The sequence below is a fragment of the Pongo abelii genome, chromosome 11 (genome assembly GCF_028885655.2).
Source record: "Pongo abelii isolate AG06213 chromosome 11, NHGRI_mPonAbe1-v2.0_pri, whole genome shotgun sequence".
Taxonomy (NCBI): Eukaryota; Metazoa; Chordata; class Mammalia; order Primates; family Hominidae; genus Pongo; species Pongo abelii.
In genome coordinates this window covers 51,732,946-51,759,776 of record NC_071996.2, presented here as the reverse complement: position 1 = coordinate 51,759,776, position 26,831 = coordinate 51,732,946, and the positions used below count along the sequence as shown (strand labels likewise).

Sequence of the window (26,831 nt, the reverse complement as noted above, 5' to 3'; positions counted from 1 at the left end):
GCCTTTAAAGCAATATGAATCAATTATCATGCAGTTCATTCCTGCATGGGGGCAAGAATGGAACATAAAATGACCTCTTTAAAAATCCAACTGAGTAAATACAAAGCCACAAAAATAGTTTCCCACAGCAATTTTCTATCTTCAATGTCTTTCACTAAAACAGCTAAAGAAACTGGATTCCAATTAATCCCTTTACATTACATAATAGAATTAAGCTTATACAATTAAATGTTACACGAAGGATTGATATTTTGAATACATGACTAAAGCAACAAATAACCTGCAAGAAAAACACATACAGCTTTGTTTCACTATCGTGTGGCTTCTACCAGCACATCTCCAAATAAGCCATTCTTGCTGAGATGACCAATGGCCTCCATGCTATGAAATCCAAGTGAGGATTTCAGTCCTCCACTTACTTGACTCCTCAACAGCATTCACCACAGTTCACCACTCTCCACTTCTTGTAACATTCTTCCCTTGGACACCAGGACAGCTCTGTCTCCTTGCTGTCCTTGTACTCCCCTTTCATTCCTTTTCAGCCTCCTATTCTGACTCCTCCCCTACCTGACCTCTAAATGTGGCAATTTCTCAGGACACAGTCCTGGAACCCCTTTCCTTCCTACTCTATGCTCTCTCCCAAAGTGATTTCATGCATTCTCATTGCTTTAAATACCATGCCAGCAACTCCCAAATTTATAACTTCAGCTCAGACTGATTTTCTGACTCCAGACTCATCTACTTAATTACCTACTTGTCATCTTCAACGGTGGCTCACTGGCATTAGAAACTAAACTTGCCTGCAGCTGAATTCTTGATCTCCAGGCACTGGCCCTTCCCTCCACACAACTGCTCCTGTAGGACTCCTGGGAGTCACCCTCAACACCTTCTCCTGTACCCCACAAAGCCCTTTGTCTGCCCTCTAATCAAGGGCCTGCTCTCTCTTGCTGACCACAGCACCAGCCTCCCAGCCATGGCCACTGCTCTCACTTAGTCCCCTCCAACCCCTTTTCTAGCAACAACCAGAGAGAGCTCCTCAAAGCACAAATCTGATCCTGTAACTCCCTAAAGCATCTTAAAACCCCACAAAGGTTTACACTGAGGACCTATAATGAAGCCTGCAATCTTAGGGAATGATGGGATCAACCCCTAGATGAAAATTTTTGTATTCTTTTTCACTGCTGTAAATAAAGCTCTATGAATTTTTACATTTGTATGCTCCTGTGTAACTCAACACCTGAAACAAGTTATAAACACTTCCAGCATTCTAGAAAGCTTATGCCCCTGTCCCATCCCCACCCTCTTCAGAGGAAACTACTATTCTAGCCTTTATTACAGTGAATTAATATTGTCTTTTCTTGACCATTATATACATTGGCTCATAGAGATCAATAATTTTTTAAACTAAACCAAATTCTTTGAATGCTCTGCAAGTTGATTAGACCAGCTCTAGGACAGTGAAATCCTGGAGTCATCTAATGTCAAATTTCTCAATTCCCAAAATAGTTTGTTAATTTAAAAGTGAGAATGAAATGCACCCAACACCCCAGATGAAGGTGTCCTCGTGAATTGTCCCTCAGTATTTAAGACACCAGTATTTAAGAGGAACTACTGCCTCTACTCACAGGCTTTGAACCAATCTGGATATTCTGCTAGGGAAATTTAGTCAAAGAGACCACTCTTTAAATTCAAACAGGGACTTCAAAGTGACAAAAGTACAATAGCATAAGTAAAGCATACGGTTATAGTCTTAAGAGAGGAACGGGACTTTATCAGGCATAAGGTCTTACTGATAGAGTTGTATTGCAAGTATTAGGAATTAATGAGGATGGACTGTGGTGGAGCAGCTTGAAGTCTGATAAAGCCTCACCTGTACCCACTGAACATTCTATTCACCCAGGAAGAAGGCTGACAAATCTCTATTTTCAAGGCATAGTCCTTAATTTTGTCTTTCTGCCCAGAATAAGGACCTATTCAAATAAATATCCCAGGGAAGCAAATCCCTGGAATGCCTCAGCTCTCCTATAAGTTATTCTGCCACCTGAAGGTCAAAGAGCCATCTCCCCTGGGTTTGGAATTTCAGAAGCCTCTGTGGAGGGGCAGGTGGAAGGGCTTAAGGACTTGTTTTTGCTCCCTCGATGGTCCAATACCCCTCCGTCAGATAAAGCAGAGAATTTCTAGGCCTAAAATCAGAATTAAATAGGAGTACTATGACACTCCAGCAAAGTCTGGCAGATTTGACGAAGCTACTCTCACAGCTCATCCCATTTCTTACTAGAAAGTCTGCCCTCTGCATCCTCTGGTAGCACAAACACTAGTTAAATGCATCAGCAGACCTGTGCCTCCTGATGCCTGCTAAGTGCCAGGCACGGGTTCTGACGACACGATTCCAGGCACATGTGAGGCACTCAAAAAATGCTGGTGACTATTAACATGAAAGAATTCCCACAAATCATGGTTTCTGATTCCTAAACACACACACAAAAAAAACCTGCTTGCTTCTTCCATTTGAAACATAAATTAACTTGGGTAACATCACCATCATCCCATCCTCTTTTTGGTAAATTAAATCAGAAGATTTCTTAGAGGAAAAAATACTGCTTTAGAATATTTAATGATATATAAGTCCACTTTTTCTTTTTTACTAAACCTAAGTTTCTCTTAAATCCCATGCTAGTAATTCTCACTTAGCCTTGCTAAAGATGCATGGAAGAAAACCTTCCAGGTCTTCTGGTAAATGGAGTGGTGGGTGGGAGGATGAGTCCATTTAGGGCCAGACATCCTTAGATACGTGCTTTGCCAATGACAGCTGACAAACTTGGGAGCAAGGCCATCTTGCACAGGATCCCAGCCCTATACTGTTCATGCAACCAAGAATCACCTGAGACTGAGAGGTCAAGGCTGCAGTGAGCCATGGTCTTGCCCCCTGCTCTTCAGCCTGGGCAACAGAGTAGGATCCTCTCACTTATAAAAAGAGTCAGCCTCAGTGAGGAGAGGAAAGCCATGGCAAGAAGACAGGAGAAAGACAACCTCAAATCTTTCTAATTCTTGTACAGTTGTCATTAGCTACGTTCATTACTTTTAAGAGACAGGATCTTACTCTGTTGTCTAGGCAGGAGTACAGTGGAGCAATCACAGCTCACTTATGTAACTTCGAAGTCCTAGGCACAAGCAATTATCCTGCTTCAGCCTCCTGAGTAGCTGGGACTACAGGTGCACACCACCATGCCCAGCTAACATTTTTTTATTTTTTGTAGGGACAGGGTCTCACTGTTGCCCAGGCTGGAGTGATACATTCATATTTTTATGTTTGCTTCTCATGGGATGTTCTTGAACTTACTTAGGAATTGTCCGAGTCTGTTCTGCTATAACAATATACCACAGACCGGGTAATTTATTTATAAGGAAGAGAAGTGTACTACTCACAGTTCCAGATGGTGGGAATTCCAAGATCAGGGCACCAGCAGATTCTGTGTCTGGTGAGGGCTGTTCTCTGCTTCCAAGATAGTGCCTTGTTGCTCACCCTCACAAGGTAAAAGAGATGGGAGGGAAACAGGGATGAACAGCACCCTCACGCCTCTTATATAAGGTCATTAATCCCACTCATGAGGGCTCCACCCTCATGACTAAATCACCTCCTAAATGCTCCACCTCTTAATACTATCACACTGGAAATTAAGTTCCAACATATGGATTCTGGGGGAACACAGACCACAGCAGGAACACAGAAGCATTTACTTCAGACAGGGACACTGGGCCCAACCTGGGGCTCCTATAAGGAGTCCCGGCCTGGCATAAGCTCTGTGTCAATCCCCTGGCATATGGAATACCAGATTCTTCAGTTGTCAAAGACCTTTAAATTGCTCTTCTCAGCATTTATTCAGTACATTTAAGGAGCAAAAGAAGAACTTAGGGTTTTGTAAAGAGTAAATAATTCCTGTCACCAGAATCTGGACTTAATTTCTTAGCAGCTCACCCTCCAAATATCTACATCTGCACCCCACTTTCCTGCCAGCCTTGGTGAGAGCCGTGGCCAGTTCCCGTCTGCTGCTAATCGCTCCACCTGTGTTCCCTCTTGCTTCCTCGGGAATCTCATCCATCAGTTATGCCCTCCTTCAGCTGTATTGTCTACCCTCCCACTTTAATGCCTGTTCCTCCTCTTCCCCCACAGAGAAGCATACTTATGCCTTACCCGTCTAAATGAAAACCAACAATTTCCCACTTATTTTCACAAACTTAGCTACTCAAAGTCATGGACTCACAGTCCTTTTCTTCCTGAATTCAATCCTTCTGTTGGGTCAGCGGCATCTAGCACAGTGCACCACTTCCTCCCTCCTCTTTGAATCTCTCCCTTTGTCTGGCTTTTTTGACCCCTCTTCCTGCCACTGTCTTCCTATCATTTCGGCTGCCCATGGTAGATACGATTCTAACTACATCCTTCTTTCTCTAAGGGCTGACTACAGCCAGGGTGGGCCCTCATTAGCCACATTTGTATTGCATGACACCATGGGCACCTTTCCAAGATGAAACACTAGACTAAGTCTCCCAGAAAACTGGAGTTGAGGTCGAAAGGCAGTCAATTGGATGGGTGATCTCATTATCTGGGGAGGCTTCAACTCAGAAGCTGTGGGTTTGTCACCCACACAGAGCAGTGGAGGAAGATGGTGTTTAGACAGAAAAAGGGAACAGCCTTGCTGCAATATGAGGACCTTAGTGTGACACAGTGCCTGCTGTGCTCCTGGAGACTTTCTGGGTCCTAGTTCCAGAACCTTTAGTGCCTTTGATATCCTAAATTCTAAAAAGTGTGTTTTGCTTGAGATAGCTTGTGTTGGCTCCTGTGGCCTGTAACCCTGGGAACCTTGATTATCATACCACTCATTTCTCCTCCTCTCTTACAGTGTCCTCTTCCCCCTAACTGCAGATGTCACAGGCACTCACCCTTTGCCCTATTTCTCCTCTGGGTCCACATACTCTCCCCTGGTGGTCTCCTCCACATTCACCTGAGCTCCAGATCTGGACACCCTGAAACACTGCTCATCTCTGCTCAGATTCCTACAAACTCCTATAATTAATAATTCCACAACTAAACTCAAACGTATCACTTTCCCAATATTTTATAGACTGGCGAGTCACCCCACCATCTACCCAGTCACTAAAGTCAGAAATCTAAGTCAAGCTTCCCTTCTTCCTCTGTTTCCCCCTCCACAACCAGTGCCATCACCCTGTCTTGATGATTCTGCATCCTTAGGATCTCAAATTCACTGTCTCCTCTCCCTCTGACTTCATTGTATTTTAGACCCCCTCTCCCTTCACCTACATACTATTTGGTCTTCTTGTCACCTAACACCCCTCCAATCCTTCTCTACTTCTAAAGCACAATCTGATTGGATTATCCCCTGATTTCTTTAAGGTAAAGTCCAAAATCCCTGGAACAACATCCAAGAACTCTGATGATCATTTTATTCCTGCCTACCTTGTCAGCCTCATCTTTTTATTTTTTATTTGTAGAGACAGGGTCTCACTCTGTCACCCAGGCTGGAGTGCAGTGGTGCAATCATAGATCACTGAAGCCTCTGACTCCTGGGCTCAAGTGATCCTCCTGCCTCAGCCTCCTGCATAGCTGGGATTTCAGGCATCACCACACCCAGCTCCAGCCTCAATTTTTCCTACTTTCCAAGAAGGCCCCTAAACTCCATCCATACTGAACAACTTGCAGTTTTGTGAGGTCCCAAATGCTCTCCTGCTTCTAAACCTTTATACCTAATACTCCAATGCCTCTCAGCAAAGCCTGCCTTCATTTCTTCAAAGGTTAAGTCCAACTAATTCAACTCTGTGTCACCTCTTCCAGGAAGCCTTCCTTGAGTGATGTCTAATACTCACCCACCTGCAACTTAGGATTAGGTTTATAGCCTCCGTGCTCACACAGTAGCTTTTGCATAACTTTTTCTCAGGCTTTTTGATGATATTTGGTAATTGTCCACTTCCATCTGTGTCTCTTCCATAAGACTGTAAGTTCCTTAAAGGAAGAGATGGTGTCTTTCTTCTATTTATATTCACGGTACCTGCGATTCAAAAAAGGCTTTTTGGATATCTTGTCCTGGAGCACCCAGCCAGGAATTAATGAGATAAAAAGAAAACTGAAAATCTCCAGAACCAGAATATATTCCTTTCCCTCTAACACAGTTTTGAAAATGAGAAGGAAAAGATAAGGGTATGTTTTCTCCCATTGTTTTGCTGGAGCTCTGAGGCCTCTTCTTTCTCTTGCTTGAGATTGCTCAAGGAGGTTGTTCTCTATGTGCATTTACAGAGTGGTTGGTCTTTCATGCCCTGCACAGTGCTAGCCCAGGGCTCCGCAATCCAGTTCAGCACAAAGTGCTAGCTATGACCTCACAAAGGTTTTGTAAATATTTTAACTACAAAAAAAAGGTCTCTTCCCTCAAAGAATCTAAGATCCTGAAGGCTTGTTGGGATGGAATCACATATCTCCTTGGCCTAGGATCCTAAGGTGCCCCTCGATCTGGTGTTAATGCGCTTGTGTAATCTCCTGCCCTTTAGTGTCGGCTGGTCTAGTGACTCTCTAACCAACAGAATATAGCAAAGATGGTGGATGTCTTTCCAGCAGACTATCTCTTGCTGGCTTTGAGGAGGCAAGTTCCAATGTTGAGAAGGCCCACGTAACCAGGAACTGAGGGTGGCCTCCAAAGCAGTTAGGAACTGAGACCCTCAGTCCAAAAGCCCTCAACAAACTGGATTATGCGGCAACCATGGGAACATGGAAGTGGATCTTTCCTGGTTGAGCTTTCAGATAAGATCCCTGTCCTGGCTAACAACTGATTGCAGCCTTGTAATAGACCCTGAAGCACAGGACCCACCTAAGCCATACAAAATTTGAGATAATACATATTTGTTGTTTCACTTGTGGCAATTTGTTATGCAACAACAAATAATTCATACAATCTCCTTTATCCTGATTGACAGTCTAGCACCTGAAAAAAAGAAAAAAAAACTTTGTTTTTCGGCAGGTTACATAGGAAGTCAGCATCATGTAAACGTTTAACTAAAAATGAAATAGCCTCTAAAAACAGGCTTGTAAATCATTTTAGTATTCTACAAGCTAAGGCTAAAAGAATCACACAAGACAGTGTGTAAAATGAAGTGGGGGGGAATGGAAACAAAGTTAAAATTGTAAAGGGGCCCTGGAGAAAATCTGCAGCCTCCATTGGTTTATTTAACTTTTAAATCTTATTAAATTTGCTAGATGCGTGTTAGCATTCATGGTTCATTTACTTTTATTCTGACTTCTATAAATAGGTACTCTATGAGCCCTGATAAATGACTTAAAATCTTGCTTGACTTCAATAAAAAAATTAGCAAGTTAATCTTAAAAATTCTACACATAGAAATGAACGAAAACGTTCCTCTGGGCCAACCTGCACTCCCTGAAAGTGCACCTCCCCCAGTCCCTGGACTCTTCTTGCCATCCTTGTTCTTTTTCTCTGGCTCTGTGTTTATAATATCTGGCATTCTCCCAAATCACCTAGCTCTGGCTCTCTTGTAAAAACAAACAGAAGCTACCTGGGGCTCTTTATTCTCACTCATTTACATTCTTTCCCTGCCAAGGGGTCAGGGATGTCAGAGTTGGTGGCAACCAGTCAAGCTCAGCATGGAATGGCCCTTATCTACCAATGCAGTGTTTTCCTGCCTGTGAACATGCCGGCATTTATTTATCTAAAATTTTAAGTAAAAATGTAGGTAACTGCCACAAATCAGAGACTAATGAATCTAAAAGTTCAGCCCAGAGCTGTGACCACAAGTAGACAAAAGCCTTATACAAAGCTCACATTTAATAAAAAAGGCAGGCAGTGGGTGAAAGGTGGAGATATAATCTATATGACCCATAAAATATATGGAAAACAAAAGCAAATGTGAAATTCCATGTGGTTTAATCATACAGAATGCATGTTTGAATAATTAGTCACCCACACTGAAGCACAGCTTCCTTGTAAGTCATAGTTGATGTGAGCTGAGAGTAATGTCGGTGTCATGTGTCCCACTAGTTGCACACATATGGTTATATGATCCATCAGAATGTTCAACAGCTCTCCTCTCTGCCCTGATAGCCAGGGTTAGTCATCTAAATTGGTGTGTCCATTAACAGCATTTTTGAACTCCCAAGAAGATTAAAATTGGTTGTTGAGGAACAAAAATATCAGACAGCATAGTTTGTGGTCCTCCAAGGCTCAACCCTACCTGTCAAAATTTTATTCCTTAATATTTAATTTCTCTTCACTTCTCAGCCTTTTGGCTAAGATCAAGTGTAGTATCTGTTCTTATCAGTTTAATATTTAATTTTTCTCATTAGGAAGAATGTAAATTAAATTAAATTTTTCTCCTAGGGAACGAGGAGAAATAATAAAAAAAAAAGTTGAGAAACACAACTGTAAATATGTAGAATTCTAAATGAGCATACAGAGAAGAAAATAAGCATAAGAAATGCAGACACTGAAAAAAAAACACCTTAATAACAATCCAATAACCAACTCCATTTGTGTATTAAAAAAGCAGCAGAACTAGAGAAAGCCAAAGACAGGTTCTGACACAGCATTGGAAACTCTGAACTTGAAATCAGAAGACCTACATTGAGTCAGTTCCTAACATGCGATTATAAGTTGCACAACCTTAGAGAAAAGCTACTTATTTGGGTTCCTTTTCCTTTCTCTGTAAAAATAGAATGAAAATGTCTAATTCCAAGGTCCCTGCAATAGTTAAATGAGATAGTATTCGTGAGGTGCTTTGCCAACAAGATGATGTGGTTCAGTTGAAAGGTAACATCATCCAGCAGAATTATCTGAACATTGGAGAGCTTTGCATGGGCAAAAGATTATATTAATAAGCCTAGAAGTGACACTACTGTGAATTAGTGGTTCAAGAGTGTTAGACTGATGAAGGGGCTGTTCATTAGGAATAGTATGTCCTGTATAGCAAAACACACCAATGACCTAAAGTGACTGATCTATTTTAAGGGGATAGTGAGAGAGATTCAGACCACTAAGAGATAGTAAGAGAATGCTTTTCTCCTATTAACTAAACCAGTGGTTTCAGCTTCAAATCACCTGGGGTGATTTTGAAAACTTCTGAAAAATGTCCGAACCTGGAAGATTGTGAGTACTCCAGAGATGCTATGGAGTAAGTGAACACTGACAAAGTTGCCATGAGATAAGCATTCTCATACACTACTGGTAGGAGTGTTAATTAGTACAGCCTTTAGGGAATACAATCTATTAATATGTATCTTTTTCTTGTTTGGTTTGATTTTAATGTTTTAAGTTGGTACCCTTCCTGGAGTAATTCTATGTCTAAGAATACATCCCAGGGAAACAATGAGAGAGGAACAAAAATGTATCCATAAGGATGCCCTTCAAAGTATCATTTTATGTCTGTATGTTGCACCAATCAGGATAGCTTGACTTTGAACATGCAAAAAAAAAAAACAAATTGTACTCTGTAAATCCATGTCATGGGCGGGAATATCTGACAAGTAAACAAAAGAAACACTAAATCAAAACAAGATGCTGTAAAAAGTCAGGTGTCATCTCAGCCAAAACTCATTAATTTTTCAAAAACTTGAAAATTTGCCAGTGAATTCAGGTCTGGTCAGGTCAGGCCTTCCATCATCCTGGTGATCTCAACTAACCTCAAAATCAAACAGCAGACAATTAGCAATTAAAGCATCTTAAAGGAATAAGTAACATTGCAGGCTAAGGCAGGACAGGGAAAAAGAGAATCAAACGTATTTCACTGGCTTTCTTTTTAAATTCCCTATCTTCTTGAGTCAGGACTCCCCAGGATTTGCAACTCAACACTGGCCTAAGATTCTACACCACAAATGACTTTGCATTCTCAAGAGATTAACTGTTCACTCAAAGCCCTTCTGAAAAGCTGCTGAAATCATTGCAAATCTTCTATAAGTCGTACCTTCCTATGGGCTACAAGATAAAAATATTAGCTCAGGAGTGAGATAAGAAAGGCTCATTTTTTTAAAAGTAGGAAAGAAAATAAAGTTCTATGAAGGAGACTAAATTCTGAGCTTTCAGATTTTTAGTGTCAACAACCCAAAATATAAGAATGAGAACTAAGAGGGCAAAAGAGCATTTTTATCAAATGCATTTACCAAATATTATTAAGCCCCTACTCACCAAATGAGTCAGCCCAGCCAGGTAATCCTGCTATGAGGAAATCTGCAGAAGATCTACATCAACCAAATATATACTTATAAATAGCATATGTGTAGTGCCTGCTGTTTCTCAAAGCACTTTCCCATGTGATTTATCATTCAGTCTTCATATTAACCCCATAAGGTAAGCAGAAAAAGAACGATTTAACAAAGACAGGCACACAGATCTAGGTTAGCTGACTTGCCCACATTTACAGAGTCAACTGATTACTGAAGGCATCAATATTCAAATCTAGCTCTTCCAATTTTCCTCACGACATATCACACTAGGACAGCACACATAAATTGCATACATGTGACATGAGAACATGACTAAGCAGGATAGAGCGCTGTGGCCACAGACCTGGGAGCCAGACTGCTCACTTCCAAGTCCCAGTGCCATCACCTATTGAGTAGTGTGATTGGGGGAAAATTATTAAAACACTTTGTGCATCAGTTTTTTCATCTGCCAAATAGGGATAATAATGGTGCCATATGGTGATTATGAAGATCAAGTATAAATGTTGACCACAGTGACTGGCATACAGCAAACGGTTCAATAAATGTTAGCTTTGATCATCATGGGCATCAAGAACAATTCTCTGATTAGTCAAGGTCAGATGCAAATACACTGAGCCCAACTGCATGTTTCATGTGTGTAAGGGGCTGTTGATGGGGCTCAGAACATACTAACACAAAATATGGCACCTTGGCATAGTGAAACTTTAAGGCTAAAGGAATGTGAGAAAAATTCCTTCAGTAGCAGGAAGTTCTCTGACCCGCCCCCATACTTCTCCCCTGAAGCTGGTCAAAAAACCTAAGAAGGACTTTCTGACTTTCCCTTGAAGTAGATCATTGACCCTCATCTAAGAGGTGCTTCCCTATACCAGGAGAAAAGGAACATCCTTGTTGCCGAAGATGAAGCGTCACTGTTTTGAGTTGAATGTGTCCCCCAAATTGCATGTGTTGAAAACTTAATCTCCCATGCAACAGTGTTGAGAGGTGAGATCTTTAAGAGGTGACTCGGAATGGATTAATGTCATTATTTTGGGAGTGGGTTATTTATCATAAGAGTACGTTCCTAAGAAAATAATGAGTTCTAGCCCCCTTCACTTTCTCACTCTCTCACATGCACTCTCCTTCCCTTCTACCTTCCGCCATAGGATGATGCAGCAAAAAGGCCCCCAGCAGATGCCAGATCCTTGATATTTAACTTCTCAAGACTCTGGAACCATGAAACAAGTAAACTTATATTGTTTATAAGTTGCCCAGTCTCAGCCATTCTGTTGTAGCAGCACAAAATGGATTAAGACAGTCATGGAGAGGAATCTGAACAAACAGACCTTTCTAAGTTCCCCTCAATTTATTCCTATTACATTATACCCTTTTTATCCTATCATATTTCTCCACAACTATCCACTCATTATCAAACCTAGCCTAAAAATACTCAGGTTTACCTATTTCTGTGGGTCTCAATTTCCTTATGAAGGCTCCCATGTCACATAACAATTTATTAAATAAATTTGTATGCTTTTCTCTTGTTAATCTGTTTTTTGTCATAGAGGCCTCATCCATAAACCTACAATGGGTAGAGAAAAAAATATTTTTCCTCTCCTCCACTGTATTAGTTTCCTATTGCTACTGTAACAAATTACCACAAAGTTAGTAGCTCGAAACTTACACAAATGTGTTATCTCAAAGTTCTGAAGGTCAGAAGTCCAATATGGGTCTTACTGGGCTAAAATCAAGCATCTGCACAGTTTCATTCCTTACGGAGGCTCTAAGGGAGAATGAGCTTCCTTGCCTTTTCCAACTTCCAGAGGCTACATGCACTCCTGGGCTCATGTTGTCTTCCTTTATCTTCAAAGCACAGCATTGCAACCTCTGCTTCTTCTGACTATGCCCTCTCTACCCCTGCTTCTCTCATCACATCCTCTTCTCTGCCCCAACCCTCCTGCCTTTCTCCACCATGTTAAGAAGATAATAGCCCCATCTCAGGATCCTTAACTTAACCACATCTAAGAAATCCCTTTTACCATGTAAGGTAACACACTGACAGGTTCCAGGGATTAGAACATGAAAATCTATAGGGGACCATTATTCAATTTACCACAGGTACCAAGGATATAAAAATGAATTTGATACAACTGCCGAGCTCAAGGACTTCACAAACTATTGAATAAAACAGACATATTCAAAAAGAAAATTAATTCTCAGGCACATCAGACTACAGCACTCAGTATGGTTAGAGAAGAAACAAAGTGCTCTGTGGGTAACAGAGGATCCATCTGTTTATCTCGACCAAGAAAGGAAAGGAGGACTCAAAGAAAGTGATGTATGTTTAAGAGACCAGAATATGCCATCCCAAAGTATGCCTCTTTGGCATAAAGATTACTTCAAGCTGATTATTTTGAACACTAAAAATACAGGAGAAGCTCTAAAAGCAGAGTAGAAGTTACCCTTTTGTAGGAAAATTTACATCTATAAAGGAAATCTCTATTTGTAACTGTGTCACCCTCTCCACATCAGGAAAGATGACTCTAAATCACTAGAGACTTTTATTAATGGAGAAGGCACTGACTTAAATCTATATAAGGAATCTTACCCTTGTGTCTCATGCTTTTCCTGGTTACCTCCCATAACTGTATCCCCCAACAGCTTTCTTTGTTCTAGCTGAAGATGATATTTAAGCCTGAATTCAAATCTACCCTTTTGAGATTTACTCATTTATCTGGGTATCTCCCATGTATATTTGAAATATACATGTTAATAAACTTGTTTTTCTCTTCTTAATCTGTCTTTTGTTACAGGGGTCCACCCCAACTAAGAACTATAAAGAACAGAGGAAAACAACTTTTCTTCTCCTACACCTGCATAGAATTGAGCACTGATGTGTGCTCAAACTGAGATGATGAAGGGTGTCCCAGGAAAGTACATGGAAAAATTAGGAACATTGAATGGGCTGGTGCGATCAGAGTCTGGCAGATAAAGGGAGTAGAAAATGATCAGAAGAAAATGTTGAAAAGGGACATCAAAGCTATATTGTGAAAGGCTACAGCTAGAGAAAGGGACTTTTCAATAGAATGAAAGGCCACTGAAGACTACTAACCCATCATTCAGATTTATGTTTCAAAAAGAAAACTCCAGAGGCAGTGGAGACAGTGGATTGCAGAAGGCAGAACCCAATTTAAAAGCTACTTCAATAGTCCAGAGGGAAAAAAAAAAACAAGTAAAGACTAAATTAAGGAAGTAATATAGGAAATAAAAGCAAAGATAGATGTGAGAGACATTTCCAAAGTGATACCAACAGGACTCGATGACTAGCTGAATACTGTATAAGATGGAGACAAAATTGATGCTGAAATGACTAGCTCAAGTGCATGGTAGATGTTGATGCCACTGAGGTGTCAGAGGCATTTGAACCACAGCAACTCCATCTTGAATAGGGGATGGGTAAAATAAGGTTGAGACCTACTGAGCTGCATTCCCAGGAGATTAAGGCATTCTTAGTCACAGGATGAAATAGGAGGCTGGTACAAAATACAGGTCACAAAGCCCCTGCTGATGAACAAGTTGTGGTAAAGAAGGTAGCCAAAACCCACCAAAGCCAAGATGGTGACAAAAGTGACCTCCAGTCGTCCTCACTGCTCATTATACACTAATTATAATGTATTAGCATGCTAAAAGACACTTCCAACAGCACCATGACAGTTTACAAATGCCATAGCAACGTCAGGAAGTTACTTTATATGGTCTAAAACAGGGAGGAACTCTCAGTTCCAGGAATTGCCTCTTTCTCAGAAAACTCATGAATAATCTACCTCTTGTTTAGCATATAATCCAGAAGTAACTGTAAGTATACTCAGGTGAGCAGCCCATGCCGCTGCTCTGCCTACGGAACAGCCATTCTTTTGTTTCTTTTCTTTCTTAATAAACTTACTTTCACTTTACAATATGAACTTGCCACAAATTCTTTCCTGCACGAGGTCCAGGAACCCTCTCCTGGGGTTTGGATTGGGATCCCTTTCTAGTAATAGAGGGATACAAAAAGCAGAGAAAGAGGAAGAAGTTCACGAAGGGCTATGTTTTAGATATGCTGATTAGAACCTTTCATGGAGCTAACTCTAAGAAAAAGAAAAAACAGGAAGAAATGCCATCTACATGTCTGAGAGACATGAAGGAGCTGAAGGAGCTAAAGGACCTGGCTTCTGGTCCTTTTCTGTCATTTAATAGCCTTGTGATGTCAAGTCACTCAACCTCTCAGGGCCTTGGTTTCACCAACTGTGAAGCAGAAGGTTGGGATACGAGATAATCATTAAATTTCCTTCTAATGTTTATATGTGTCTGATATCTGAGACACTATTTTCTCCTCGGTTTCAAACATTTTTCTCAGCCACTCTTGACATTAGCCACTAACAGAAAATCCAGTGGCTCCTAAGTTTCAACTAAAGAGCTAAAGTTTAAAAGGAGAAGCTAAAGACACTAGCAATCATTGTGTGCCTACTGTGTGCCAGGCACTCGGCCTGCCATACTCTCCTCCAGCTGCTTCTCCCATTAGCCTGGACACCCCCATAGGAATCTCAGAAAAGCTCTGAGTCATGAAAATCAAAGACGTGCATGGAAATCAAAGATGTGCAGTCACGGAAATCAAAGACAGACATATGTAATGTTAATATTTTTTTCCATTTCTGTTTTATGTTCCATTCCCAAACACTCCTTTAAAATATGTTTGTGCCAACAGCACAACAAATGAGTTTTTTTAAAATTTGATACTGAAAAATTACATAGAGGATCATGGGAGCGTAGAAATGGAGGAGGTAAGTATGTTTTTCAATTGTTTTATTTAAAGAATAATAAATTGAGATAGTACTTTAATGAGGTCACTGATATTAAGGACTCCACTTAAAACTCAGTAGTTTCCACTGCCCATAGCAATAATTCTCAATGCAGAGGAAGCAAGGACTTATCACAATCACCTTGCAGGTTTTTAAAATTATTAATGTGTCCCCTGTCCTCCACCCAACAAGATTCTGGTACTTCCCCAAGTTGACAATCACAGGAATATTCATCTTCCTCTTAAATACTGTAAACGAAAAATGTTGCAAAACTACTAATATCTAGAATAAAATGCAAATTCTAGTCATATATATATATATTTAGAAAATATATATATTTGCATATTCATCTTTGATTAGGCGCTATCCCACCTTTTCTGTGTCCTGCTTCTAGATACTCACTCCAATACACATTTGACTCTAAATTTAAACAAACACCTTCCCCCAGTTGCCCATGCTGCTTTATGCTCTAGGACTTGATTCACATTCTTTTGGCCTTCTTTCTGGCCCTCTCTGGGAACACTCAGTTAGCATAAGTGGCTTACTTCAAGTGTTATCTTCTAGTTAAAGCAATCCCTGAATGGAACCAGCCAGTCCCTATCTTTGTGTCCCCATTGTAGTACTTTATGTCATGATTTCTCTAACTCTTTATTAAAGATTTGTTACTTGTCTATATGTCCCTAGTATGTTTTAGGTTCCTGGAGGTAGAGTAATCGATGTTTGCTGATTGAGTGAATGAATATGATAATATAATAGGAAGAAACAGCAAGTATATTATTTGGTCTCTTTAAGGCAAGGATATGTTCAAAATCCATTTATAGGTCCAGAAAACATTATTTTGTTTATTCACTATTAACAATTAAAGGTAAGAACTTCTAAAGGTAGTACTATTTTTTGAAATATAATGTATTTCAGCCGGGCGTGGTGGCTCATGCCTGTAATCCCAGCACTTTGGGAGGCCAAAGCGGGCGCATCACCTGATGTCAGGAGTTCAAGACCAGCCTGGACAACATGGTAAAACCCTATCTCTACTAAAAATCCAAGAATTAGCTAGGCATGGTGGTACATGCTTGTAATCCCAGCTACTCAGAAGGCTGAGGCAGGAGAATCGCTTGAACCCGTAAGGCGGAGGCTGCAATGAGCCGAGATCATGCCATTGCACTCCAGCCTGGGCCACAGATTGAGGCTCTGTCTTAAAAAAAAGAAAAAGAAAAAGAAAAGAAAGAAATGTATTTCATGATTTAGAGAGCACAGCATGAACCAGGCACACAAAATGGTCACTGAAAATTAATTGAATAAAATGTTTTTAAATTGTATTTATTCTACCATCATGTCAAAAACAAAGAGTAGAAATTGAACTATCACCACCTTAAAGTTCATGCTGTAGTGAGATTATAATTTGTAATACTAAAACAGTGGGACATTTATTTTTGTTTCATCTGTGCTGAAACAGGTACAGTTTTAGCCTTTGGGGATATATTTATGGCCATATCAGTCAACAGGCCCAGAGAAACAGCTCTCAGGGAATATGATCGTTACTGATGGCAAAAATAAAGTAACCATGTTAACGTGTGCCAGGTGAGATTGTTATTGATGTGCACAACTATTAAATGGAACCCTGGAAAAAAGTGTTAGGAGACTATGTGTCCAAATCCTCCCTCAATCCTAAAAGACAATGCCTTTTCCTGCAAAAAGTGCTTACTCAGTGTCAATCATAGTGCAAACAAATCACACTGTGACACAGACACTTGAAGTTAAAGTTCATAAAGCTCTCTTCAGTAGAAGAAAAATCTAATTCAATGGTTAAATGCCAATCAGGGTAGATAACTAAGTAGGAGCCAAAAATACAAGGCTTAAAATTCTACTGCAACTCCTTTGGAAATGCATTACTACTGAATGGCTGTCAGAATTAGAACATTAAGTGAGTTAGCACCATTAACTTGGGGAAAAAAGACAGAATGGCTCCTATTTAAGCAAACACAAAGAATCTCAGTAAATTTTTGAAGAGTTGCATGTTAAAATGTTTTGGAAAACTTTCTCAGCCTAAAAGTACATACAAGTGAATTTGGATAATGAAAACAAATCAGTAAACAAAGAAAAATCAAAATTGCTTTATCTACAACTATTACATATATGTTATACATACATAAAGAATCAAATATCTCCTATAGTAGTCAAGAATATTTGGACTCCACTGATCCACTCATCCTGAAAAAACATTTAGCCTTTAAGAAAAGGGCATTATTTCCTTGGCCAAGCAGATTGTGAGCTTCACCATTTAACCTTTCCATCTGCCTTCTCCTGAGTTGCCACTTCCTCCTGCATGACAAAAAGGAAATGAGGGGCACTGGGCTCCGGGGAAAGGATCAGAAGAGATCTGCTCTAAATCACCAACCCAGAAATTCTCCTCCTGTCTACAATATGTGTTGCCCCAAGTTCTTTACCAAATCATAAAAAGAAATGGCACTCAGGCTAGAGGTAATGGGGAAAAAGAAGACATTCAGAAGAGGCCAGTAGTCATACTTGGGAAGACTGAGGTGATGTGTCCACGTAGGGAAGGAAAACATCTCGTGTGTTTGAAGCTTCTCCAGCCCACAGTGATTTTTCTTTTACTAATACATAGAAAAGGGGTCGCCAATGACAAGTTTGTACAATGTGGTCCTACCTCCAGCCACAACTTATTGGTCCATGTTGATATCTGTCCCAAGATAGGCCAATGAGCTTTCTTCCCTAGGATTGTTGAGTTTGGAACTGGAGAGAACGTGAGTCAGTCCTAAATGGTGGCATAAACTATGAGATGTGTACATTTCAGCAGCATCTGAGGACATCACTCCCACCTTGTTTGCATACTCGTTTTGCATTAAGAAAGAATGAAACCAGTAAGGTAATAGAAAAAAAAAAAAAAAGGTGGGGAAAGAGTATTAAATGCTCTCAAGTCCCTGCTATTGCCCTGTTCTTCCAGCATTTTGACTATTTAACTCTTCTTTCAATTTATTTTACACTTAATAACATAACAGAGGGGTGGCACAGTTCATCACCATAAAAATTTATTGTTAGGCAAGCACACAGACCCAGAGTACAAAGGCCAGTCCTCCCAGAGTCCACAGAGAGTAAGTCAAGTGAAAGAGAAAGACACATTCTGGCCCATACATGAGATTAATGTTCCTAAGTTAATTTGAGCCAGGTATTTGCTGCTTACAAACAAGATTCTACATACTTGATAAGAAAAATAAAAAGATTTTATTCCTGGGTACCTTTGAACATAACAGGAGAGTTAAGGGGACGACTAGTTTGAGAAGTAAAGACCTCCGTGACATTTGGCCATCTGAGTATCCACAAGTCCCTTGTCTTGCTGACCTCTGGGTTCCTTGGGAACTGATTACTCGTATATGTGGATATATGTGCATATGTATGTATGTAGGTTTATGACTATCGGGTCTTAAAGCCAACATCTCCTCTCTGATTCAACTCAATCTCAAGATAACATAAGATTATTTTGGAAGGGTAACAAAAACGATTTTGAAATCCTCAAAGAAGTTCTGAAAGTTTCTAATTTTCTAAAACTGTATGCAAGACTTTGACAAAGTATATAAAATGCTAATGTTTATGAGATAAGATTAATTGAAGACCATGTCTCATGCAGCTGATTAGAATTGACAACTGAGGCTGATTTAATTCCTATCATATCAATATAAACTATGCATTTTAGCAAAAGGTGATGTTACCAAAAAGATATATTCTTCTACTGACACTAGCAAGTTTTGATATTTAGAAATATAATGCTGAGACTGATGGTAGTTTTCTTGGGCACATCTTGATACACAACTCTATGAGCCTGCAATATTAAAAACACTCCAGATTAACATTTAATGTAACTTTGAAAAGATTAAGCCATTTACCAGGAACAGTTTTATCCCATAGGAAAAAATATAATTAATTAAATAACTTTTAATTAAATAAATTCTAGTTTTCTTCATTTGAGTGTCTAGTGGCTACTTCATAACACCACAAGTGCTCTATGCTTATAAGTCTATGGTTCCTCAAACTCTTAAATGCCCCAATTCTCAGGGCTCATGAGCTTTCAAGGCAAACAAATCTGCACATTGTGAGTGAGTACAGGAGGCACAATTTTTGGCTAGCCCTACCATTATGTAAGCCAATATCGCCAAGGTTAGCTGCTTCTTCAAATTTTGCAGGTCATTAATATTCTTGAACTTCTATTCAAGCTTGAAGCATGTCGGCTTTTTCAGAATGTATAAGGTTAATTGCATTCCAAGCCCCCTTTCGCTGTACAGTGAAAAGAAAAGGTGAGCACAGGTGATTGACGGACTCGTCTCATGGTTTTCCAACAACACAGGTGCATTCCTTAATACAAATTAAATAATGGGGCCACAGAAAGGTGCTGTAGCTTGGTCTAATCTCTTATTCCTTCATGTGTTGATGCTCTGCGCCTCTGTTTTGAATGGTTTGCCTTTTAAAATGCTATAGGAGGCCGGGTGCAGTGGTTCATGCCTGTAATGCCAGCACTTTGGGAGGCTGAGGTGGGTAGATCACGAAGTCAGGAGTTTGAAACCAGCCTGGCCAACATGGTAAAACCCCGTCTCCACTAAAAATACAAAAATTAGCCAGGTGTGGTGGTGTGCACCTGTAATCTCAGCTACTCGGGAGGCTGAGGCAGGAGAATTGCTTGAACCCAGGAGGCGGAAGTTGCAGTGAGCTGAGATCGTGCCACTGCACTCCAGCCTGGGTGACAGAGCAAGACTCCATCTTAGGGGAAAAAAAATGGCTATAGGAAAGAAGCCACTAAAATGGCCTGAACTAACAGGGGCAGCCTCTATAGCCACCATCATCACTGCTCCCACCTCTCATGCCTTATCCACCAGTACAATCCAATGTGGGGGGAAGGACAGGTGAATCTGGGAGGAGACAAACACAGGATATTCTGTTTGTATCTTTCTGACACCAGACCCTATCACTAGTTATATGTTCTCATGCCAGACTTTACACACTGCTAAATTCATACTCAGTTTTCTGAGTGAAGTTTCAGCCCCTGAATGGAAGGCAGAACCACCCTTTTGTGGCTCCTCATTAACAAGTGATCTTTGTTACAGGCCCACTGTTTCCACCATCATCTCTCTGGTGCCAGAAAGATTTGATTTAATTTACAAGCTGGAGAGTCAGAGAAAAGAGCCTTAAAAAGGTTTCAAGGTGGAATTTTTTTTTTTAATGAGCACATTTACGTTGTTATGAGCCAAGTTCAAAATTCAAGTCACATATGAACAAATTTTATAGGGGGAGGAGTAACCTGATGTTCAAATTCATTTGCCTCCCATTTTCAAGTAATTCATCTTTAAAATTTCTGTGAAAATTCTAGAGTTGCCCAGAAAATGGCACCGACCATCTGTAAGTAAAAACAAAAGCTCTCCATAGTATATATCACAGGTTCAAACCACTTTGGCATCAGCAGATTGAACACGTTATTAAACGAATTTAACTGCAAGAAGAGCTACCATAATTACACAGCAGCTGGTCTAATGTTGACAAAACAACTTTTAAAGGCTTGCAGAAGCCTTAAAGGCTAATCAATTAAAAAGGCATGAATAGTAATGTGCATCATCCTATCCTTAACACTCCGAGTTGCATCTCCTACAAATACAGTGAGGTTTTCGTTTTGGAACCATCATTTCTTACATCCTACAATTAAGCAGAATATATAAATAAATTCTAAGTTGTGTCTAGGTGAGACAATTATACTTAAAATAAAATAACTCTGTAAAACTCAACGATAAACATTGAACTTTATGAGCATTTTCATTCTGGCAAAGTTAGTATCAAAATGCCAACAGCTCATGCCAGAATTTGTGCTTACTTTACCAAGAGCAGGCCAAGAACTGTTTGTAGATGACTACATTGGCCTGCAATATGCTGGAGTCACAATGCATGAATGAATGCACAGATATTGGAATGAGTCTGTACACTGCATTCAAGGACCAGAGATGTAGTCCTCTTGAGATCTGCTCAAGAGTTCCATGTGGACAGGCCTCCTCTGCCAGGACCAGCAAGTGCTTTCTTTTAAGGCCCAACCAAAAGTTCACATCTTGCAAGAAACCTTCTTCAGACTTCCCACAAGGCTTTTGTCTTCTTTTCTGAATCCCTTACAACCAGAAAATTAAAAAGGATTTTATGTATCTCTAAATCCAATCCTATGTAGGGTCCAGCAAACTTTTTCTATAAAGGGCCAGATAACAAATATTTTAGGCTTTGTGGGACAAATGATCTCTGTCCCAATTACACACTTTTACCATTGCAGTGCAAAACCAACCATGCAGGATATGTACACAAATGGGCAATGGCTGAGTTCTAATAAAACTTCATTTACAAAAGGAGGTAGCCACCCAGATTTGACTGAGCCCTGCTCTACCAGTATGAATCCCCTTTCCCAGCCAGTAGGCAAGGTCTGTTTGTGAACACCTCCGAGGAAGGGAGATAACCTCCTCACAGCAGCCTGTTGTGTTTTCTGAAGCTCTCCCTTCTATTCACTGGAATGAACTTCCCTGTAACTTGCAGCCACTGTCACATCTTCATATCCTGCACATGCTGTCCTCTCCTAAATCATTCTCTCTCCCCAGAATACTCTACATAAATAGGCCTTCAAAAATCATTTTTTTAATTAAAGAGAAATACCACCAGTTTTGCCTTCCGGAGCCCCAGAGAGTAAGTCTAACACCTCTTCCACCTGCCAGCCCTTTATGCATTTGAAGACAACTATCGGATATGGCAGTTACTGTCTGCACCACTCATTGGGGATCTATCTTGTAGCATTTTTTATCGTTAGTTTTCTTCTTCCATGTACACATTTTTTTCCTCCTCATTTAGATGGCAAGTGAAGCATGGTCCCTGGCACATAAGCTCCATTTAGCTTTACGAGAGAGAGTGGCAGAATGTCCACAGAAATATCAACCAACAAATCTTTTTAAACACCTTTCTCAGCAAATTCAACTGGGACAGCTTCTGATACTGGGGCAGGGCAGGGGCAGCTCACCACAGCAGCAGTAAGACCGTGGCCAACTTCTTCAGTGTAAAAACTGACCACTGAGAGACAAAAAACCTCCTTTATCCTGCACCACCTACCGTGCTCCTGCAGTGTGATTTTGACCAGCACTTCCATAACAGCAACGCCCTTCTGGAGAATCCTGGGGTGGGGCCCACTGCCTGTCCTTGTCACACACTCAGCCCTTCCTTGGCTTACAGTGACCCAATCTTCATCATCTTTATGTCCTGGGCTATCTATGCCTTTCTTTAATAACCCTCTTCCTGGAACAATACATACACATTTTGTATTTACGTGAAGGTGCATGGTAGACCTTCAATAATCCACTTTTAAATTTTTAAAATAATAATCTAGAGAATATTCCTTATGAACATGCCATCTTCCTCCAGGTATGAAATTTGATTCTTCACAGAATTCTCACTTTCAAGACACCAGTAAGATGAGTATGTACTAATGTTGCCTCTAACATCTATGGCCCAGGATAATTCTCAGTCAGTAATAAAATATTCAAATAGGCTTGTTTTCTTTCTTTTCTTTTTTTTTTTTTTTTTTTTTAGATGGAGTCTTACTCTGTCACCCAGGCTGGAGTGCAGTGGCATGATCTCAGCTCAATGCAACCTCCGCCTCCCAGGTTCAAGGGATTCTCATGCCTCAGCCTCCCGAGTAGCTGGGATTACAGGGGTGCACCACCACACCCATTTAATTTTTGTATTTTTATTAGACAGAGGTTTTACCATGTTGGCCAAGTTGGTCTCGAACTTCTGGCTTCAAGTGATCCATCCGTACAGTCTCCCAAAGTGCTGGGATTACAGGCGTGAGCCACCATACCCAGCCTAGGCTATGTTCTAAAATATCTCTGTAAGAAAAAGGTCTTTAAGACCATAACAATGACCTCATCTCATCTAATGTCATTCTGCCTTTCCTTATTCCTTCTCCCCACTTCTGGGAAGGACAAGAGGGAGGCATTTCAAAAAGTCCTGTATACTGTCCAGTTCCTGGAAATAATCAGGGGTGCCGTGTCCCTGTGTGAAAGATCTGCCTGTGGACACTCACCAGGATGGCAGAAAGGCCCCAGCAAGGGTAGTGTGGGCATCTGTCCACTCTGTGCTCCAGAAAGCCCAAGATGAGCTGTCAGCTTTGGCTGTGCAGTCACTATTTTATTTACAGAATAAAAACAAGTGCACAGGAAACACTAACTACATGTGGCTACTTGCATTTAAATTAATTAAAATGAAATCAGCTGAAAATTCAGTTCCTCAACTATACTAACCACACTTCAAGTACTCAGTAGCCAGTATGGGTAGCATCTACCATATTGGAAAGTACATCCGTAGAATATTCCTGTCACCAAGAATAGGATAGAAAATTCTACTGGACAGCACTAGAGGGTCCACAGGGTTTCTTTATAAACCCCTTTGCCACTAACTGCTTGCTACTCTCCAGCCAACACCTGCAGGATTCAAGGGACACAGATAAACTGTCAAGTCCTGCAGGAGTTGTACTCTGCACCTCCTTGAAACCCAAAGAACAAATGGGGATATGGAATGTCACACCTGGTTATGCCAAACAATTAACACCACGTTATTTTAAAGGCATTCTTTAAGGAAAATGAACAACGAGATGCATAATTTGCTCTTACTTCAGGGAGTTCTGCCAAAGTCCTTAGCTTTTGCAAGTCCATGAAAAACTTTGACACAGAATAAAAACAACACTTGATTCTCATATACATTCTAGGAAAAAGTGGGGAGAGGGGACAAGAGGCAAAATGTCTCTAACCATTTGTTCTGAAGCTGGCATCCTTTGTATTCTTTCATGAGGTTCATTTTTGCTTTGTTACTTTGTATCAAAAAGGACTGCAGGGTTGTTGATTTTTTTCCTTTTTAAAAATATAACTCCAAAGTTGCTGGGAAAGCGTTAAAATACTCATGCACCTTAGATTTATCACCAGGCAAGTAAAGTTATTCAATAATCTGCCTCTAGGTAACATAGTATATATATTTTTTCAGGTTTAATGAAATTGCCATCTCTCTAAAATCTAAGAACAAGAGAAAGTTGCTAATAAATTTTAAATTTCTCATATAGTTACTTTGGAGCATGAAATTATAAGAGGAACTAAATTTAAATTCCAGGCTGCTTTCTGAAAGACAAGATGACCTCCTGATAGTCTATAAAGTCTGTGAAACATCTGTTTTGATAACATATGTACTTAAAATTCCCCACGTCAGTTTCAAGTTACTACAAAATATAAGGCAGCACCAGCTGCAAGGGTAAGGAGGAAAAACTGTTAGCAAAGTATTGGGAAATGTTAAAAAATTTAATGGGACCCAAGTCTCTTTACCATTTGCATGTCATGATCCTTGGAAACAGACTGAACAAAATCTTCAAGTATTACCCCTTCCACACATGAGAAAATCCCATCATGACTTTGGTGTGTTTTCCCTTACTACCTCATACTGCACTGTGTTTAATTCTGGTAACTTTTAACCAAAATGCCCTCTCCTCATTTTCTCTACCCCTCCAAATCCTAACCATTTGCAAGGACCAGTCCAAGTCCCACACTTTTCATGAAAGTTGCTTCAGTTCTTCTAGCCCACAAATTGCTACTTCTCTCCTACATTATTATTTCCTACAGCAAATAATAATGGAGCACACAGCTGCAACTTCGTTGTCTTCACTCTGTCTCTGACAGACTGATCTCATCTCCTCACTCTCATGGATGTGCTCCCCTTTTATGGCTTTTACTGAGATCATGACGCTCCCAACATTATATCTTCAGCACAGATGTCTCCCCTGAATTCATATTCATATTCCCAACCTCCTACTCCATTTCTCCATTTAGAAGCCTAATAGGTGTCTCAAATTTAAGGTGTGCACACCTGATCTGATCCTCTTCCAAATCTGTTCCTCTTCAGTCTTTGCATCTCAGTAAATGACAGCCCCATCCTTCCAGTTATCAGGCCCCAAACCTTAGAAGCATGCTTGACACTGCTTTCTCACTTATACTCCACATCCTATCCTTCAGAGATCCTCTCCTCCACTCTTTCCAAATAGACAAAGAATGCCCTTTTTCAGCATCTCCACTGCAACCACCCAGATCTAAGCCAACATCTGGACTGCTACAACAGCCTCTTATTTAGTCTCCCTCTTTCCAACCTTGCCCTCCTATATTTATTCTCATGGTAACCAGTGATCTTTAAAATCATTTAATCAGGTGATTCTTCAGTGCAGAATCTTCTAATGGCTCCCCAACTCACAAAGTAAGGAAGGAAGAGAGTGCGGGAAGAGTCAACATAGTGTGATAACCTCTAAGGCTTTGCATGTTGGACAGCTTGCCCTTCACATCTTTGACTTTTTACTACACTCCCCCTGGCTTGCTCTACCCGCCTTCTGGGAAGGCAAGCCAGGCATGAGGCCACCACAGCACTTTTGCATTTCTGCCTGGAGGGCTCTTCCCACAGAGGTCCTCAGGGCTCTCTCCCTTACCTGGTCCAGGTGCTCATGTGATACCTTCACAGTGGAGTCATCCATGACAACCACAGTTAAAGGTACCAGCTGCCTCCCAGCCACCCCTGCACTTCCTCTCCCCTTCCTCGCTTTAGTTTCTCCATAGCACTTACCACCACCTAACATACTGCACATTTCTTATTTATTTCCTTATTTTCTGCCTCTATTCCTCTAGAATGTAAGCTCTACCAGGGCAGGAATTTTTTGTGGTTTTTGTTCACTGCTTTATCCCTAGAGACTTTTATCCCTTTCATTTATTATTGTATTTCCACCTACAACTATGATTGGCACAAGTTGGCCCTCGGGTATTTAAAGAGAGACAGGGAGAGAAGCCAAGTTCCATGAGAACAGTTGCTGTGTCTTCCACTCTTTTTTTTTTTTTTTTTGTATTTTTAGTAGAGTCAGGGTTTCACAATGTTGGCCAAACTGGTCTTGAACTCCTGACCTCAGGTGATCCACCTGCCTTGGCCTCCCAAAATGCTGGGATTACAGGCTTGAGCCACCACGCCCAGCTCCACTCTATTTTTTTATATCCCTGGGTAGGGCCCAGAAAAAAAGTACTTGTTGCCTAATTGTTGCTATGTTTGCATTGGCAAATATAAAATATTAGGTCATTTAAATAGTTGGACATGTTAAATATAGACAGTGTTGACGCAATTAAAAGATGTAACTATTTTTTAAAGATTTCAAAGCTATTTAAACTTAAGCTCATAATCTCTGTTCAAGTATGAACAATTCTCAAAATCACCAATAAGAGATAGTTTCTTAAGTGCTGCCAAAAAAATGACACAAATACCCACTCAAAAAATATGAAAAAGGAATCTGTCATTTTGGGGATAAAATTACAGCAAATAAAATTTCAATGCCAGACCCCAAAATAAGTAACTTGAATTCTTTTTCCTTTAGGTTGATTCTTAAAATGAACAAGTGCTTTAACAAATCAATTCCATTTTGTCAAGTGATGATGTTGGTCATGGCTTTGGTCAAATTGTTAGGGAATTGGGGAAATAGGGGGAATGCCACAGACAGATGAGAAGCCTCTTCCCTGCCCATCCTAAAAAAGAATGATACGTACTATAAACTGAATGTTTGTGTCCCCCAAAATTCATACACTGAAACCCTAAACCCCAATGTGATGCGATAGTATTTGGAGATGGGACCTTTGGGAGGTCATGATGGTGGGGCTCTCTTGAATAGCGTTAGTGCTCTTAAGGAGACATGGAAGAGC

General features: G+C 40.4%; 1 protein-coding gene and 1 pseudogene across 3 annotated transcripts in view; one reads left to right on the top strand and one right to left on the bottom strand.

The window, feature by feature from the left end:
* Nucleotides 1–26,831, bottom strand: part of LYPD6 (LY6/PLAUR domain containing 6) — a 141,948-nt gene that overhangs the window by 98,550 nt on the left and 16,567 nt on the right.
* On the top strand, nucleotides 8,286–8,414 carry LOC112132527 (U2 spliceosomal RNA; annotated as a pseudogene).